The sequence below is a fragment of the Miniopterus schreibersii genome, assembly GCF_964146895.1.
Source record: "Miniopterus schreibersii genome assembly, chromosome: 1".
Lineage (NCBI taxonomy): Eukaryota > Metazoa > Chordata > Mammalia > Chiroptera > Miniopteridae > Miniopterus > Miniopterus schreibersii.
The window spans coordinates 140,614,884-140,635,694 of NC_138101.1; positions in this window are offsets into that span (position 1 = coordinate 140,614,884).

The window sequence follows — 20,811 nt, forward strand, 5'->3', positions numbered from 1 at the left end:
AGCATCTTTTTCAGTTCAGGCTCCTCACGAGAAACAGAAAGAACATTCAAACAGGGTGGTTGAAGAGAGTTCAATAAAATAATTATTTACAAAGATGTACCCTGGGTTAAGAAAAACAACAAGGCACCTGCACCTGGTGACAGCAGGAAGCCATTACGTCCCCTCGCCCAGTGGACGAGGGGGTAGGAGATCTACATGCAACCTAGAGAGAACTGTGGCTTTGGGTAGGGCTTCTGAGAGGGGCTGCTAGAGGAGCAGGCCTGGAGTCCTGCAGGGAGGCTGCTGGGGAAATGCCAGTGCCTCAAAGTCATTCCAGCACCCTGTTGGTACCTCCCATTGGTTGAGGCAAGAGAGCCTGTAATGCAGTCGACAGGGGGAAGGGCAGAAAGCAGATCTTGAGGGTGAAAAGCAATGTCCCAGAGGCAAGAGGCTTCCGATTAGCCTTACAGGTTTAGGAGGTCTCCAAATCACGATTCGAAAACTGTTTGGTGTGCGTGCACACATAGGTATGTACGTATGCACATAGATGTATATGTGCATGTGTATGTGTGTGTGCCTGTGTGTGGAGGGAGGGGCAACTGATGACACCTTTCTCAGATGGATTCTCCTGCTTTCAGTCCACACAGTGCACATTTAGAAAAACAGTCAGATCATATGTCGGATTATTAAAATGGCCACAGATATTTCTATTGATCATTTCAAAGAAACATTCTTTGTCTCGTCTGCCAGTTTTTCCTCTCTAATAAAGAAAATTTATTTGGATGCATACAGCATCACCTCCAGTTGTATTTCTAAGCAACATTCTAATATCAGAATATCAGTGTAAATACACCTGCAATTGTCAGTTAACCTCATGCTATTATTTTTAGACTGCCTGCGGCAGTGGATCAGTACTGTCAGATGGGGGGAAAATAACACAGGATAAGGCATTTCCACATTCTTTTCCACAAGCCAAGACACAAAATGGCTCATTATCAACATGTGGTTGCCTAGGTTCAACGTGAATATATCTTTAGCTTTCCAATAACTGCTGTGGATTTGTGTAATTCAGCGAAATGTAAACGTGGGTTCCTCCAAGAACGATACACTGCCAGGCGATGAGATTTCTCCTTCCAATTCTCCCTTGAAATAAACTAATCAAGGCTGAAGATTCCAGGGCACAATTCCGGAGAGAAAAAAAACACTTTTTTTTTTGTTTGTTTTTAGACATTTTTTTTTTTCCCCTGAAGATCACAATGTTGCTTCTACCCCATCAGTTCAAGCTGATGGCCTTAAACACACAAGGCCTAAAAATGTTCATATAGAAAAGATTTCTTTTCTTGTCCCAGATTCTCATAAGACTTTTTCCTGCTAATATCTGTTAACATCCATTGGAACTAAAACAAAATCTCTTATCCTGAAAAATATCATAAATTTCTACGCTTTCAATGATATCTGCAACCATATCCCAAAGCACCTCCACTTAGATGGTAACAGGGACTTAAATCTGGGGTATTTAGTCCATAGTACTAGCTGTGCAAATGCTTTGTGATGCTTGAAGCATCTCAACAGATGATAATAAAAATATACTACACTTCATATGCAAAGATGGGTTAGCCCTCTACCAGTAAGATGAGAATAGACACTTTTAGTCTAGTGATGGTGATAGATTTGTGTCGTATACAGAGATACCCTCTCCTTGAAAATAAGGAGCGCCCAGTTGTGTTATAATTAACTAAGTCTTTCACTCTAAATAGCTACCAAGATGCACAAGTATCAAACCTAGGACTTTTGCCACAAGGTCTCCTAAATTCCAACAAGCTGGGGTTCCTAATGCATCTGAGTCCTTTAAAATAACTATAAAGTGGGGTGTTATGGTTAGAAGAGCACAGGAGCTACATTCAGAAGACTTGTGGTTTGGCTTCTTTCTGCCACTTACAAGCTGTGTGAATGTGGGCAAGCCACTAAGCATATTTGAATCTTAGTTTTATTTATAACCTATTTATGATCAGTTCTGACCTATAGCTCTGTTGTGAGGATCAAATAATGTAATGCCTGTGGAAGAACTTTATAATTTCCTGAGTGCTGCATAAAGTTGTGAGTTGACTGGCCTCTGGTTTGTTTTACTGGGTCATTCAACATTGCCTGAGATTTGCTAACAGGATTTCTAGCTGTGGTTGTGCGTTCATTTCCTTTTTTCATTTTATCTTCCCTTTCCCGGTCTTTCCACTCTCCTTTATTTATTTAAAATACTAATTCCCAATAAAAATATCAAATCAAAGTACTAAGAAGAAAATACTTCAGCAAAATTCACTCTCTCCCATTATATTTAAAAGTGAATCTATTGCCCTGGCCAGTGTGGCTCAATTGGTTGGGTACTGATCCGTGCACCCAAAGGTTGCCAATTCAATTCCCATTCAGGGCACATGCCCTGGTTTTGAACTTGATCCCCAATGGGGGTGTGCAGGAGGCAGCCGACCAATGTTTCACTCTCACAATGATGTTTTTCTCTCTCTCCCTCTCCCTTCCTCTCTCTCTAAAAAAATCAATACAAAAATCTTTTTAAAAAATGTGTATCTATTTCTAGCCCAGCCATAGGGATTGAAGCCAGAGAGACATAAAGGATAAAGCCAGGTCAAGAAACAGCCTCAGGATTGAAGACCCAAAGAGGCTAAAGAGGCTGATGAGGGAAAAGGTCAGCCCAGAACGGTCAGCATGTAGGGAGGGTGTACCTGGAAGAGAGGTGAGCCCCCAGGGTTAAGGGACTGGGAGAGTCTAACACTTCATGCAAAGAGAGGCCAGAAAGAAGAAAGCAACGTCGTTTTAGAATGTTTGGTTCACTAGCAACTTCTGTGGCCAACGGGAGTTTGTAAGGAATTAAGACTGGCTAAATCCTTTATCAGGAAAAAGCACTTGACCAATAGTAAGAACTAGGGTTCGCTTTCTTTTTTGTCCCAAAAGAGTCCTATACCTAGTTTGAGCAAGTCATTTGTTTTATCTGGGCTTCAGGTTCTCCAACTGTAAAAAATCCAGATTATTTCTAAATTCTCTTCAAGCTCTAAAAAGGCTACAGGAGTCATAACTGATTCATTCCCATTTTCACTATGCAAAACAAGGTCCACTTGCCATATATATATATATATATATATTTAAAAAACAGATGTAATTACTAAAATCTGTGATTCATAAGGGTTTGAGGTTTCCCATTTATGCAGGAAAATTTAAGGACTCTCTATACGAGGGCTCAATGAGAGTCAAAGTAACATCATTTGCACCTAACTCCTCAAGATCATTCCTCAACAGGGATTCCAACACACAATAGCAGTTTCTGCCTGTAGCAACCAATCAAGATGTATCATTAGTGTAACATTTTCATATAATCTGATGTCAATAAATCTTTGGTATGTGGAATTCCTAGTTTTCACACATAGAGAAAATTATAAACCTTGGAATCTGAAAAATGGTCCTTAGAAGCCCCTACTGCGTCGCATGCTGGAGTTCTTGCCAGTTGTGCAGCCCTGGCCACAGAAGAGGAAAGCAGAGTACGCTGTAGAAACGCCCTTCGCTCAGTCTGTAAGACTTTAAACGTGGCCTTCCCCTTTCTGCTCGCAGAGGAGCCCTCTCCTCCCCTCAGCATGTCCTTTCATCTTCCTTACACTCTTTCTTGTATCCACAAAAAAATTGAGTTGTCACATTTATAAACTATTGAAGAGGTAATAGCAGTTAAGAACTTTTTAAACTTAATTTTGATGTTGTTGTTGCAGTTGTTTTAATACAGGGAAATATTAAGTTGAGTTAGTGAAAGGGGGAAAGAGTGAATCCAGCCCAATCAAGGATGGGCAGGCGCGAAGCAAACGACTTGCCATGACCTAGAGTCACTACATATTTCATGTTGATAAAATCAGGAGCAAGAGAGCTAATACATATAAATGCATTTAGTTAGCCATAAAATACTATATAAATATATTACTGTTATCATTATTTTAAAGCAGAGGGGGGAAAATGGAAAGGAGACTGAAAGATTACTAAAGAAAGAAATGATTGCTAAGTTCCAGTGCCGTCCCCCACCAAAGATGTGTTTGGGGCTAGAAGTCCATCCTTTGAGTTTCCTGTCTCCGTGTGATGCTTTCTTCATCTTTCCTTCCGCCACCTACATTGTATTGATACCTAGATAATTCCAGTCTCAGCTACATACTCAGTTCAATTTATATATATATATTCATTATTATTTTTATTTTTGTTTAAAATATTACAGATGTCCCTTTTTCTCCCCAATGACCCATTCCACCCCATCCCATCCCCCTCCCCAGTCCCTCTCCCCACCATTGTCCGTGTCCTTGGGTTGTGCATATCTGCATATAAATTCTTTGGCTACTCTCTCCCCCTCCACCCACCCGCCCTCCTCCATCCCTCTGACATTCCTCAGTCTCATCTATGCTTCCATGTCATTGAATCTGTTCTGTTCATCAGTATATTAAGTTCTTTAGATTCCACATATAAGTGAGATCATGTGATGTTTGTCTTCCTCTTCCTGGCTTATTTCACTTAGCAAAATATTCTCCAGTTTGATCCATACTGACCCAAAGGGTACAAGATCAGTTTAATTTTTATTTTATTTTATTTATTTTATTTATTTTTTATTTTTAAAAATTTTTTTTAAAAATATATATCTTTATTGATTTCAGAGAGAGGAAAGGAGAGGGAGAGAGAGAGATAGAAACATCAATGATGAGAGTCACTGATCGGCTAGCCCACAACCCGGGCATGTACCCTGACTGGGAATCGAACCTCGATTGCCAGGATCCTAGGTCGACGCTCAACCACTGAGCCATGCCCGGCCGGGCTCAGTTTAATTTTTAGATTCGCGGTTCCTATAGATAGACTTACAAACTCACTGAAAGAACTTCATGTTCAATTGAAGATGCAAGAAGTCATGCAGAGGATTCTTTCAGCAATTGCACATAAATGGTGTTTTCAGCTCACATCTGAGGAGCTCTGTCTGAAAACACAGACTTGAGACTCTCCAGTGCCAGTTCCTTGAGTTCTCTGGGGCTAAGATGGCACATGTAAACCCATCAGCTTCTTTCTGACCCTTGGCCATCAACTTTTCCACAGCCTTGGCCATTCATCTTGTGTGTATGTATGCTCGGTCTCCACGGACCCTAGTGAGAGCCTGTGGAAACACAGGGAAAAATCCACCATTCCAACTGGCTGAAAATGTAGAAAATCAAAAAGAATTCCCTAGAGATGGAGGTCAACCAGCATGACTTCCCAATATGTAAGACAATGTATCCATTACCCAAGATAAGAGGACAGACTTTCTGCACTGGTGCTTCCTCCACTGCTACCCAGTCTACTAAGTCTGGTGCCATTAATATTAAAATAAAAAATCAAAATGTTGGTTATTATTCCCAAAAAACTCAGCCTTTAAGCCTTCCTCCCTCTGCAAATAAAGGATTAAAGGGCTCACAGGGCCCCAAAAAGCCCTTTCTAGATGCCATGGCCCATCTTTAAATGCTAAGAGCTGTTGAGTCTCTTTCAGCGTAACTTGGTGCTTCAAAAACACAGACTTATTGTTCTCAAAGCCCAGGTAGAACACAGGCCTGCTGTTGCGAATACTTGATGATTTCCCCCAGTTGGAAGACTGGAGAGGCGGCGGGGAAAACAAAGGAATGGAAACCTCTCAGAGTCTCAACAACAAATTTGTGCCCCTCTGAGGAAAGACAGTTCCAACTGTCTGAGTTCACTGCCAGGCTCTGAATAGAATTACCTACATGTCAGTCAGTCAAGGTAGTTTAAAATACCTGTGCTCCTAAAGCCAGGGTGTCATTATAGATTTAGCAGTACTAGCAGCGTTCTCTTTGTCACACAATGAAGCAATATGGCTAATTAACGCTCACTGGGGAGCCTGAAATAATGATGCCTCTCGCTTCCTAGAGCCAATTACCCCAAATATTCAGATTACCTACCTACTCTTCCTCTGAAAGAACTGTCTGGGATTTTTTTTTTAATTCAGGCATTATGTATCATGTAACGTCACATTATGTGATGTTGTGTCACAGCCTGACAGCTTACAACGAGGGATATGCTGAATATATTGGGTAGTTAATACCTGCCTGAATTAACAAGACAACCAACTTTCCAAAGAAAGAAAGTCTGGGAAATATCTGCTATACCTCCTGGGATATCTGGAGGGAGTACATATCTGATTCACTCAGTCAACCACTGAGTGTCACTGTTGCCTCTTGTAAAGACACATGAAAGAGTATTTGTCTGCAGAGAATGCATACATGTCTACGCGTAAACTATAGATGGGTTTCTACAAAATCCTTAATGGGTGCTTATTCATAGAGATTCTGCTTCAACACTGATTAAGTGATCTCAGCCATCTAGGAATTAAGTACTAAGAGGCAGCATAATATAATGGAAAGGGTATATATGGGCTTGGGATCAAGGAAACCAATTGAGAACCTGATACATGACCTGTTCTTATTTATCTTTTTCTTCAACAAATATTTGTTGCATACCTAGTCTAAAGGTACTCTGTTAAGGGAAGACGAAATATGTTCCAGGTGCATTTTCCCCCCCAAACAAATGAAGCATGATTCTGCCTCAGGGCCTTTGCACTGGCCCATACTACTGCCTGGGATGGTTTTCCCCAAGATATCTTCATAACTAACTCCCTTACCATCTTAGAAGTTTCCCAAATGTCAGCTTCTCAGTGAGGCCCTCCTTGGACAACCTATTTAAAATCCCATACCCTTTTCTTCCTAGCATACTTGGTTCTATTTCTCTGGCATGGAAGAAGAAGTTTAGACAGTGTTGTCAGAGAAATCTCTTTGAAGAGTCACCATAGAAGCAGAGGGATAAATAATGAGAGATACTAGCTCTGAGAAGAATGGAAGAAGAGATGGCTCACTTTCCTCCTTTGTAAACCAGGAATAAATACCATCTATCTAATAAGGAGAAGAGTAGATGAGATAATATATGCAAAGTGTCTAGAATTTACTTTCTAAATATTCTAATTATGCCATTTATCTATTCAAAATATTTAGTGCCTTCTCATTTTCTTCTGAACAAAATGCAAACTCTTGGATCAATACTAGATGTTCCATTACCCGTTCTCCTAGCTCCAGTTTCTCTTTCATCACCAACTTCCACCAACAAACACACACACACACACACACACACACACACACACACACACTTTCTTTTATCAAGCTATATTTATTTGACTCCTTATAAAATCTAAGCACCAATGTCTTCTTTCGATACCCCACTGGTTGTCCCTCCCCGGCATAGAAAGTCTCCCCTGAACAAGCCTCCCTTTACCATTTTACGATCCTGTGTATCCCAAACACCCTCTTCCTTCCTCCATTATGGCACCTGTTATGTCATATTAAAATTGGTAATTTTATTGTCCTTCTCTCAAAGATTGTTGAGAGTAGAGCTGCATCTTATCCATCTTTCTAGCTCCTGATACAGAGCCTGGGACATAATAAACCCATGATACACACTTCTGAATCAGCAACAGAATTCATCCAGTAGATCAGCTCTAGGTCAGTGCTTAGCACACAGTTTGTTCATCATAAATGTTGACACCAAAATAATATTGACTATAAACTTCAATTGAAAAATAAAATAAACACATTTACATGACGACAGTTTCTTCTGTCTCTTTTGAATTATTTTCAACCATACCACATGTCTATTGAAAGGGCCTCTCCCGATCTTCTTATCCTTTCACTTCACGCCAACAAAATCTATTAACTTCAGTGCTTCCTTGATATTTGTTGTGCCTTTAGTTTTGTTCCAACATCCCAATATGTCACATTCTTTCTAACAGTCCCCAATAATTTGCAGCAATTGCTTTAATAACTTTATGACATGTTCTCAGGACAAGATCTCAGTGGTTCAGCCAGTACTTTGAGAATAGTTTCAAGGCACTGTGATCATCTTGTTCACCAAACCTCATTAACGTGAGCCAACTCTGTCCAACGGCACTAAGAGTAAAACATAATGAAACTTGATTCATTAGACTAAATCCACAACCCTACTATGCTATTAACATATAAAGACATGAATTGCTAAGAATCAAGTTTAGAATTGGGATTTGCAAGTTTGCATATTTCTGTTGACAACATAATAGGAGTGTAGAAGCCATAAATAGTAGTTTTGCCTTTCATAAAACTTGGTAAATCCAACAAGCATATCTCTATGTGTTCTGCTAGTTACTGTAAATGCAGCCTCTCACATTCTAAGGGGGTAATCAGTAAGTATAAAAAGTTATTCTTATTTTCATTGGCTACAGTGAAAATCTAGGCCAGACATATCCATCCTTAATGTTGATTCTGATGAAGGTTTTGGTTTTAAACATAGATTTACTATAAACCCCAAGTTAATTGTGCTAAATGCCTTACCTCTGCATGTTAAATCAATCTGTTAAGAAATGATATTCAACATCTTCTGAGTTTCCTTGTTATTGGTTCATCAGAATTGTGCTTCATTTTTTTTTAATGTCTAGTAAAACTCGCTCTTGCAAAGCTCTATAATTGCTCCTTTTAAAAAGAGTAAATAGGATATTATATTTTTCTAAGAATAAATGAAACGATTCACTTTAGTCAAAGATTCTAAATCCAAAATATTTGAGAGATTTCACAAAACTGGCACAGTCTGTTTCATTGGCCTTATAGGAAGAAGATGATCCTGAGGAGAGAAAGGGCTCAGACATCACCATCAGCAGCATCTCTGGACTACAGAAAGCAACATGCAGATCATTCTGATCCACTCCCAAAACATTCCTTGGGCCTTTTTGTAATCTCTCGTCTTGCCTACACTTAATATACTCTCAAAAATATATATGTTGAATGAAAGAATGAAGGCATCTAGGAGAGATATGAGGATGTGCTTCTCAAACTTGCCCAGTATTTGAGAATATTTGTGTTCCTTATAAATTGTCATCCAAAGACATCCATTGCAAAGGAGCAAGTGCCCTTTAGTGAAACTTCATCAAAACTTTCTCTCAGTAGACTTTTCCCTCTAACTATCCAACGACTAGTTCAAAGCACCATGAAAAAACTGGCGATGGTGGCAAAGCTTAGTTTTATGTACACATTCAGCGATAAGGACTTATCCTCTTCAAAGCTGTTCTGGAAACAAATAATCACCCTGTTTTCCAACAGAAGAAATCAATGCTAAACCTCCAATATGGCACCAGTTCCTAATTGATAACACTGGACTCATCCCCCCAAAAGGGGATAGAAACTACTCACTGTAAGAGAACAGAAAGGATTTGCCTTTCTTGCCTGACCTGCACTTACAAGCCCAGCATCCATGGTTTTATTTTATGACATACTTATCATCACAATATCTTTTCATTGTAATCAAAGAAGTCATTACACAGAAAAAGAAAGTGAAGCAGTGGGTTGATACCCATGGGATTTACTGGTCTTTTCATGTACTCCATCATTTGGAAGCAGCTGGACTTATAGTATTGGGGAACTGGCCTAATGACTTAATTGTGGTATCAACTGGAGGATAACAACTTACAAGCTTGATTCTGGCCTTTCTGATGCCCATATGATGTGGAATAGGTGATAAATCTGTGACATGATGCCATTTCCCCCATAACCAGAATGCATCAATTTGGGAACCAAGAGGTAGAAGTAGGTTTGTGATTTCTTTCAACTTCAGTGCTTCCTTGATATTTTTTGTGCCTTTAGTTTTGTTCCAACATCCCAATAAGTCTCATTCTTTATAACATATGATTCCAAATGACCCACTTGCAAAACATTTTCTGCTCATCACTGCAACTTTGGGCTCTACTGGTTCAGAGGTATTAGGTTCCAGGGAAAGAACATTTCCACCAAGGAAGACATATAAGAATGAACTGGATGTTGAAAGTGCCATTTTCATTTCTTCTTGTCACTGAACTAGCAGGCAAAAAGTATGTTAATAAATTGACAGGGAAGTTGGATCTTAATCAACAAGGGGAAATGTGACAAACAGTGGAGGAAGGAAGTATGTGTCTATATCCAAGAGATTATTTGGGGATGTCCCTAACACACCTATGTCCAATAGAATTGAGTCAAGGATTGAGTCAGCCTTCATTCAGTAAAGAACTCAACTAGCTGAAGTGCTGAGGGCAAATGGATTATTTACTAAGGCATAGTAGTGGAGGAAGGAAGTTCTAAATATCAGTTATGGTTTTGTGACTAGTTACAGATAGGCTTCATTTGCTAACATTTTTCTTTTTTTCTTTTATGTATACTCATATGTATTAACCTATTTGAATATTCCTTTTCCACCATACTGCTTTTTTAATAGCACAGTATAAATTTATAATTATTCCTTAGTTTATAGAAAGCCAAGGTAGGATTGTGACTGAAGAAAAAGGGAAGTGAGCATTACTCAGAGATAAATTCACAGTTAATGGATTAAGGGTCTCCCTTTGGGTGAGAAGTTAAGTGCTTTTTCTCTTGTACAATTATGTGTAGAATCATATATTTTTTATTATTTGGTAATAGTTATGTATACTGAATAGCCAGGTACTCATAGTTGTCCGCATAATCATTATTAAAATGATTATGTTGATATTATGAATTCACTCTCCATATCCATTCCAGTATCTTTCCACTATCTTTCTCTACTTTAGAAGCTAGGTAGCTAAAAAATACATTTTCAAGACTCCCTTAAAGCTAGACTTATAAATGTGAAATTAAATTTCATTAGTGACATGCACTTGCATGAGGTTTGGATGGTGGGTGATAAAAAACAACAACAATAAATGCTGGTTGTTGCTTCTATGAAACAAGGTCATATGTTAGTTGTATCTACAGAAGCATCCTACTGTCTGGCACCTTCTGACTATTGAGACACACCTGTGGTGGCAGCAATACTCTGATCTCTGGGTTCCAGCTATGGCAATGGATTCCTGAGCTCAAGTTCCCTTGATTTCTTCTTGATTCTCAACATCCATGCTGGTAGCAAAGGTAGTGGCTCTCTGGCACGTCATTTCAGTGGTCTTGCTCCAGAAGTTATTCTTGGATGCTCAACATAGAGTCTGCTTCTCTAGAACTTGTAGTAATTTTATGGTAGCTAGTTCTGCATATTAAAATATTTTTTGCTTAAGCTAGCTGAAATAGGCTTTGGTTGTTACAGCTGAGTCTTAATGGAACCCAACCTACAATTCGCAAAATCTCTGTTTACTTTGGAAGATAATACACACTCAGTCTTTCAGGTTTTCATCTTTCAAACATGATTCTCAGGCCTACTCTAATAATTTCCAGCAGTGGCACCACCATTATCCTAGTCACCCAGCCTAACATCTTGGCATCACCACCCTTGACTTCTTTCTTCATATTTTCCATCTAAATCAGTGCACATATCCTGTTAAATCTTCCTTTGAAAACATCCATTAGCATTATTACTGTGATCCAAATCCTCTTTACTTCACATATTATTTCTATTATCACCTTCTAACTGGTTGACTTGTGTCCAGCATTCCCTCACCAACAAAACAAAGGCAAAAGCAAATGGAAACTCCTGGTTAAAAGGAGAAAATTAATAATTTAGCATTCATATTTTCCCATAATCCTTTCCAAATGCCACCCCCCCCAAAAAAAAAAAGAGTAAAGAGATTTTTTTTTTTCAAATATTCACCCAAGGATATTTTTTCCCATTGATTTCTTAGAGAGCGTGGAAGGGATAGGGGGAGAGAGAGAGAAACACCAATGCTTTTGACCGAATCAGACCCATGACCCTTCAGTCCACAGGCCAATGTTCTAACCACTGAGCAAAACCAGGGAAGGCAAGAGTAAAGGGATGTTTAATGCATAAATCCCAAGAGCAAAGATACTGGGTTAAGAGGCAATAACAACAAAATGTTGAAAGCCAGAAAGGAAACAGAAGAGTGGTCAATGACAGAGAAGACAATAAAAAGCTGAATTCTTAACCAGAACTTGGGAAGCCAAAAAGCAACCTAACCGACACTGCAGAACTCTCAAACAGTCAGCATTTCACAGCACAAGGTTCTTTTGGGAGTGAGCTAAAGGTGAAGCCAGAAATGGGAGAATTGATTTAAAGTATGGCTAAGTAAAAATAAGGTGTCTAGATCTCCCCCATTACTCTGTGCAACTGGGCCATTGCCCTTCCTAGTCCTGGAAGGCAACCAGAGGTTTATTTATTTGGACACACTAGCTAACTACAACTGACTGAGAATTCCAGGTACTTCAGACTAAAATCGGGAAGATTTAGACAGTGCACATCCTGAAGGCTGAGACTCCCACCTCTGACAGATCTTGAGGATGTGGTCAGCCAGACTTACACAGGGTCATGAGGCTGAAAGAGTCTTTTTCTGAAGCCTGGGAGGAAAGGCCTAAAGAAGCCGAGCTCAGGGGTTCCCTAGCGAACCCGGCCCGATGATCCTGAAGTGCAGATGCAGAGGAAAAGCCTGGCCTAGGAGTTCAGGCTTCCCACTGAAATTTTGTTTTCCTCCTTAAATTTGAGTCAGCTATGAAGGCATTTAAGAAAAGCCTCTAATGGGAAAACCAGACAGCGGGACAAATTAAAAAAGGGCCACATGTAACAGAAACTTGGAGAAGAGAATTTCACAACTATCCTTAGTGTCTTCAGATAGGTAAGAAAAGCTGTTACAGCTACGAAGTGAGAAAAGGATGTTATCTAAGAAGGGAGTTTGAGAATAAATAAAAGCTTTTGGAAGTTGAAAGCAAGAGAACAGAAATGAAGGGGGAACGGTGGAAGGATCAAAGATCCTAAACCTACAGGAATCCCCCAGACAGTAGAGAAAAACGTTTAGAGTGGGCATGAAAAATAAGAAAATCAGAGGAACATTCCAAATAACAAAAAGACCCGAGGAAAAAAAATAGAAGGAAGTCATTAAATACATAATTGCAGCATTTTTTCCAGCATAAATGCTCTAGCGAGGGCCCACACAGTCTATGACAAAATAGACCCACACCAAGGCATATCTCTGTGAAAATTCAAAACAGCAGAGCAAAGAAAAGCTTAGAGAAAGAGAGAAAAATAGGTTCCCACAACTACGTTGGAAGGACAGAAAGACTGCAAGTGGGTGTCTGAAAAATCAGGACACAGCACTACAACGTGTTATTTAGAGCAAGTAAACAAAACGAATCTGAAGGTAAAAGTATGAACACGTTTGGGTTTTTTTCCAAGAAGCAAAATAGTAGAAAGAGGGCTAGAGGATTACTGTTTCTCATAAGAAGACTTGTAGAATATTTGCTGCTTTAGAATGTGTCCATGTATAATTTTGATGACATTAAAAGCTAAATTAGAAAAAGAGAGAGAAAGAATGCTCTTGCACATATACCACATATTCTCCTTTTGCTAAATTACGACTTTTAACATTTTGTCCCCTACTTTCCAACTTTTAATGACTCCCATTTAGAATCATTTTTGCTAACATTTAAAGTCACTGACACTGTGATTTCATAGTTCTTTTTCTTGTTTCTGAATCATATGTTCTAATAAAATTGGGACTTATTAACCCTTAAATGTGAGAAGGTATGCATCTTTCATTATTCTCGAATCACGGCGTGAAGAGCCCTCTCACTTTTCTCTTTGCTGCTGACACTCAGAACATATTACTGGCTCTCTTTGAATTTCTCTGAATCTGAAATTTAATGTGATTTATTATCTCTCTCCCTAATTCTCACATGTATTAGTTATGCCCATGACTGCCAAGTGGATATAGGCTCCTGCATCCAAACAGGATTCAAAACTTCACAAATTATAAATGCCAGAGCATTGTTCACAAATCAAGAATAAATGAATGAATACATACATATATGCAAGAAGCTTATACACAGCAAGCAAATGTTCAACTTACACTTGAATTTAAAAAGCATGATATACCTTTTCAGCTTTAAAGAAAGAATATGTTACCCCCAAATTGCTATATCCCAGAGTTTTTTCTTTAAGTGAAGAAGACATTTTTAAGAATTTGTTAAACACATTCTACAGACTGTAGGCTTAAGAAATGAAGATGCAGCATCCGACAGCAACTTCTGGAATCACCTTAGTCCACAATAATGAGCCACAAAAATCTTAAGAATCTTATGACCATGGGTGATTTTTATAATATTTTCTAAATATTTTTTTCCTAGAATAAAATTTGCAATTAAGAAATAATTTGAAATGCCATAGCAAGACATTTTCTAGCTGAGAAAGAAAAAGAGAAGCATCTGCTATTGCGAGTGAAACAAGAGACTGACAACACCCAGTCATTACAGTGCACACAAAAGTGTCTCCCGGAGGGGCCACTTGCCAGTGTGAATAGTTCACTCAGGCTTGGTGACAAGCTGGTATCTTTTCCTTCGTTACTCTCTTCTTTAGCCAAGCCACAAACACCCAAGCTCAATCCTGCTTGTAGTTTCAGCCAATGAGCATACTCCTCCAACCACAACGCACGTACAAAGAAGCTAAGATGTCATCCTCTCCTGTGCTCTGAAATTATATAAAACTCTCATCTGTATTTTCAGTCATCTCTAATTTGCTTTATTTTAATGTGAGGGTAAAAATCAGGCCCTTGTAGTCATCAAAATTGGCAGGAGCTAGGATCATTGGATATGCAGGATGTACAAAAATAATTAAAGCAGACTGGTCAGAATGTACAGCAAGAGGTGGAAGATAATACATCCAAGCTGCACACCTTTGGGCCTAGAAAGCTGTCTCACTCAGGAGTGGTGCGCCTCAGAGACTTGGTCCCTTGTCACCCACTGTGTCGCTCTAGAGTCCTGTGTGAACGTCATGTAAACACAAGACTCAAATTCTCTATTGAAAGTATAAATTTGATTATTTGAGAAATAATAAAAACTACTATCTATGTTGTCTACTTTTATTTACTAAGAACTTTTCTAAGTGATAAATATTTTGTCTAACTTTTACAGCAAATCTGTGAGGTTATGGCTGCAAAGGAAGAAAATGAAGCTCAGAAAAGTTCAGCCACTTCCCCAGGTTTATACAGATATCAAGTGGAAGAGTCAGGAATTCAGCTCAGTTCACTTTAATCCCACTCTATGTTAAAAGTGTGGATAGAAAAATGGGTTTTAAAGACTTTTTGTTGTTAAATTAAAACCGCAATGAGGTATCACCTCACACCTGTCAGAATGGCTACCATCCGCAAGTCAACAAACTGCAAGTGCTGGCGAGGGTGTGGAGAAAGGGGAACCCTAGTACACTGCTGGTGGGAATGCGGACTGGTGTAGCCACTATGGAAAACAGTATGGAGGTTCCTCAGAAGATTAAAAATTGTCCTCCCATTTGACCCAGTGATCCCACTTCTAGGAATATATCCTAAGGAACCCGAAACACCAATCACGAAGAACTTATGCACCCCTATGTACAGAGCAGTGCAATTTACAATAGCTAAGATCTGGAAACAGCCCAAGGGCCCATCAGTAGATGAGTGGATAAAAAGACTGTGGCATGTTTACACCTGTAAAAATGCAGCTGTAAAAAAGAAGGACCTTTTAGCCTTTGGCACAGCAAGGATGGAAATGGAGAGTATTATGCTAAGAGAAATAAGCCAGTCAGAGAAAGACAAATACCACATGATCTCACTTATATGTGGAATGTAATAAACAAAATAAACTAATGAACAAAATAGATCCAGAGACACAGAAGCACAGAACAAACTGAGGGATCTCAGAGGGAAGGTGGGGAGAAGGGAGGGGGGAGAGATTAATCAAAGAACTTATATGTTTATAAGCATAACCCATGGACACAAACACTGGTCTGGGGAAGGCCTAAGGGTGGGATGGATGCTGGGTGGAGGGGACCAATGGGGATAAAAAGGGGACATCTGTAATATTTTCAACAATATTCAAATAAAACAAACAAAAGATAAATAAATAAAAATAAAGACTTTTTGTTGTTAATTCTCACCAGAGGAGGGTATTTTCTTTTTTTTTTTTTTTTCAGAGAGAGAGAGGAAGAGAGGAGGGGGAGAAACAGAGAGGGAAACATCTATGTGAGAGAGACACATTGATTGGTTGCCTCCCACACCACACGCGTCCCCACCAGGGCCAAGGTACGTGCCCTTGACCATAATCGAACCTGGGACCCTTTGGTCTGTGGGCAGACACTCTAAGCAATGAGCAAAACCAGCTAGAGTGGTTGTAAAGACTTTTAATATAATATTGTACTTTATTCTCAAAACCACGAAACAACTTTTGAGATGGGTTGAGCAGAATTTTCATATCCATTTTATTAATAACTCAAAGAGATTGTAATTTTCCCAAAGGCAATTGTTAACTACTATGATAGCTTACATTATTTAACTTCTAGTTTAAAAATCATTGCTTCCAAAATGCTCACACCAGAGCTTGGAGATTTCTTAAATCAACATTCTCATTACAAATGGGTAAGAAACGAAGGACTTCAGAGTAGAAAGCATGTCCTTAAGGTCACATGGAGTCAGCACTGGCCTGAAACCCAGCCAGCTTCCTAACAGTCCAGAGTTCTCTCCCCCTGAGGGCAGCCGCACCCCACCCCATGCACTCCCTGCTCCCCCCTGCTCTGCCCCCCACACCCCGCTCCCCACACACATTCCTGCTCACTCTGATAGTGCTAGCATTCAGAGTCTTTTTACTAAAGGGGAGATACTTCTCTTTTTAAGCTCAGAGGAGAAAAGAGCATGACCATGTCTCTTCTTAATTTTCCACTGTGCACAGTTACAACAGAGAGCAGTGGACAAAGATTGACAGCGGCTCTACCTCTACGATGACACGGATCTGTCAAGGGCAAGGTCAGGAAAAGCCCAAGATATAAATATTTGAGATTTTCTGCTTCTAAATGGTGCTTCTACCATGCCACTGATGAGAGATCCACCTCTTCTCCGGGTCACTGGCCCTTCCCTGTCTCCAAATGCTATTATCATAGTTTATCTTTCATTCAGAATTTCCAAAGCAACAGACATGTGCAATATTTAACATCTTAGCTGAGCCAGAGTAGAGGTTAGAGGAGAAAAGAAAGTGGAACTTTTGTTCATGGCAACAACAAAATCACATACTGCTTTCAGCCAATATCGCTCTATATTCACAGTCAATTGAGGGATCATGAGCTTAGCTACTGGGATACAGCAAGCCCCGAGGTGAAACTCAGCAGGCCCAACAGTCGAACAGCTGAAAAAGTGAATGTAAGGCAGGCAAAAAGAAAAAAACGCTGAAGTCAGCCCCCAGGGCCAGGCGTGGCCCACCAGAATGTCTGTTCAGTCCAGGAGTCCATATAGTCTTAGGCCTGGGAGAAATGTTAGAGAATGACTCCCATCTCCCTGGTATCCACACAGGGAAACTGAGGCTGGCAGAGGTCAAATGCTTGGCTCAAGAATCACACTGAAAGCGTGAGAGCCAGTAATACAACCCAGGTTTCAACACCCCACTAGAACTAGTCTGTCATAGTAAAGAAAACTTGAGAAGAGTTAGGATCCATCGCTTTTCTTTCTGGAATATATATTATACATACATGTATATGTATTAACATATATCTACTCCTTGTTTTTCCTGCTGTCCTGCAGTTTTACCAAGGTCTTTGTATTTATCTTGGGATCCTGTGTGCTTGTTTAGTTTGAGAATTCATGCTTTTTTATTCAGTATCTCATTTTCTCTGTTTTCTCCTTCTGAATATTTCACATATTTTTAAAACTATACTCGGTGTCTCTTAATCTCTCCCTTTCCAATCTTCAATCACAGGCTGCATTCTATGTACTTTCTGAGATTTTTCCAGTTTATTAGCTCTCTCTTTGGTTGTGTCTTAAAACCATTATTGAGATTTTTATTTCAATGGCTACATATTAAGTTGCAGAAAGTTTTTTGTGTTTTTTTTTTTTTTTTTGCTCCTTTAAATCTGCCTGATTTTTTCATGGTATCTTGTTCTTTTTTTAAATCAAGATTTTTTGTTTCTTTTAAAATTATTTTCAACACAAATTTTGTAGTTTTTACAGACTGTTCTGTTGTCACAAATTCATGGAACTCTGATTTGTTTTGCTCCGTATGCTTTGTTTTCTGGCTCTCCCTCATGATTTTTTTTCCTGGTGTGCTGTATAATTTCAATTGTGAGCTCAGCATCAATGGAGTTACTTTTCTTGTGTAAGTCCTGTGCACTGTTAGTTGTGAAATTGTCCCTGTGGTGTCATTTTTAGTTTCCAGTCTCCCCTTCATTTCTGGTACATAACGAGCATTTAACATACTTAAATGCTGTATTACTTTACCCAGCATTTCTGATTGTTTTGAAGGGAATAGGTGATGAACCCACTCAAAATATTTCATGTTGCTAAAAGCCAATAATTTCAGATAGATCTAGCCTACCACTGTAATGTTAGCAGCTTTGTTGACTACTCATTTCCTACTAATTGAAATTTCAACTCCCTATCCTGGCCTTAAGACCTTCCAAGATATGGCCCATTCATCAATGGTCTTATTTCATGCAGGATACATGAGAGTCTATCTTCAAATCCTTAGCACGTATTTTAACACATAAACATAAACAATTCCAGTCTGACTAAATCCCAAGAGATAAACATATATGCAAAATAAGCCTCATGACACTTAACCGGGTATTTTCATAACATCTCAATTTAATAACAATAATGATAATTATAATAATAGGAGATGATGTTTTGGAGTATTTGATATGTACCTGGCGTTACATGCTTTACATACATTATCACATTAAATTCTCACCAAAATCCTATATTATTAATCCATTTAAGATGGTCTCATTGCAGCATTACTCACTAAGATCCTTGAGGCAACAGCATTTTCTAAAACACAAAATAACCAACATTTGTGCTACAGGTCTCAATGTCAAGCTTCTTAGAAAAGTGTCGAATTGTGTCTCTAACACACTCCAAGTATTACTATTGCTCTTCTAAAGAGTTTTTCTTTTTTTGAACAGTGAGAAGTGAAGAAATCTATAAACACATTACAAAGAGAGTGAGTGTGATACATTCTGATATAAAGCTCTCAGTGCCCCACTCTCATTTTCTTCTATTTACCACATTCACCCGTATCATGAGTGAGAAATGGCACATCACGTGAAGCCAAGCAGAGCAATTAGCTCCTCAGCAGGCCTCTGGGATCAAAGACTTTGTCCACTCTCAGTATTTTAGTTTCTGAAATATAACTCTTTCCTTCCATAACTTTTTTTTTATTTAGTGGATTATTTCAATGACTCAATCAATAGTGGGAAAAAAAAGGGGCCACAAATATTATAAAATACATATAAATGCAGCTCATCGGTGCCTGAAAACAATGTGTTGGCTCTCAAATGTTAAAATGTAGACTTTGCCGTAGAGATTACCTAACTCAACACCTGTAGTTACAAATATATATTTTAAACCTTCAACACCATTCCTCCTTTTTCTCACTCTCAGCTGATTAAGTTGTTTCTTATTTCACGGGGAAATAGAAGGAAAGAGAAGAGAATTTCACATGCTCACACTATCAGCTATCGAATTTACTGACCTACCCAAGTCTGTGCATGTGCTCTGCTCAGCCTCCTGTTCATGGGCTCACGGTCTGTGTGCTCTACCTACTGTCAACCCCTCCACTGTGTACTGGGTCCCTTTATTGTTTCTCACACCCCAAGCTAGTTCCCACCTGGGGCTTTGTTCTTCCTTATGCAGTTCTTCAGAATTCATGTTTCACTCCCTCCTTCCATTCAAGTCATTACTCAAATGTCTCTACTTGAGAAGGAGCTTCCTTAACCCTCCATGTAAAGAAGTCTCTGACCATGAACTCTTACCACCCACTTTATCATTTTTATAGCATGTATAATCTCTTGACATCATTTTGCTTACCTATTTAGTTATTTGTCTATTTATCACCTGGCATCCATGCTAAAATTTAAGCCATTTGAGGATAGGGACCTTGCTTTTTTTGTTCACGATTATATCCATAACCTAGGACAGTAACAGCACATAGAGGACACTCAATGAATATTTGTTGTCAGTTTAAAGAAATAAACACAAAATGTATACATATAATGCTTCATTATTATCACTTGAGGAAGATTCTATGACACATATATAGATAAAGCATCCAAATAGTATAAGGACACATTGAGAGAGTTTGTAAAATTTTATGTATGTATCTTTTCACATAAAAAAATGAGATCACAAAACTCATTAAATTATTTTAAAAATCTTTCTGCCCTGGACAAGTAGCTCAGTTAGTTAGAGCACCATTATGATACATCAAGGTTGTGGGTTCAATCCCCAGTCAGGGCACATTAAAGAGTCAACCAATGAATTGTATAAATAACTGGAAAAACAAATTGATGTTTCTCTCTCTCTCTTTCTCTCTCTCTCAAAAAAAAAAAAAAAAATCTTTCCCACTATGCTTAGTGTCGGCTTTAAAGTTGTTACATAAAACATGCAATATTTGTTATTTATTTATTTTGTTTATGACTACTAATGGTTCTTATAGCTTATATGCAAACTGTTTACTAGAAGGACATTCAACTGGATAGCCAGAAATGGAAGAATTTGGTTCCTCTTTATTGTACCATTAACTAGTCTTGTGAAGTGTTGAACTAGATGCTCTCTGAGGTCCCTGAAGCTATAACATTCTATGAGACTAGGAATTACTCATTTTTTATGGCACATTCAAATTGTTTAATGTCACCTAGTTATCACTAACCGAAAGGGGAAATAATAGTGACCTCTTCATCCTTCATTCTTTATCTCTTTGAGATGCTCAAAATGTTCTAGAAAATCTTACATTAACTCTAGAAAATCTTACATTAACTTACATTTAACTCTGGAAAAAATATAATGAAGGGCTCACTCCAATG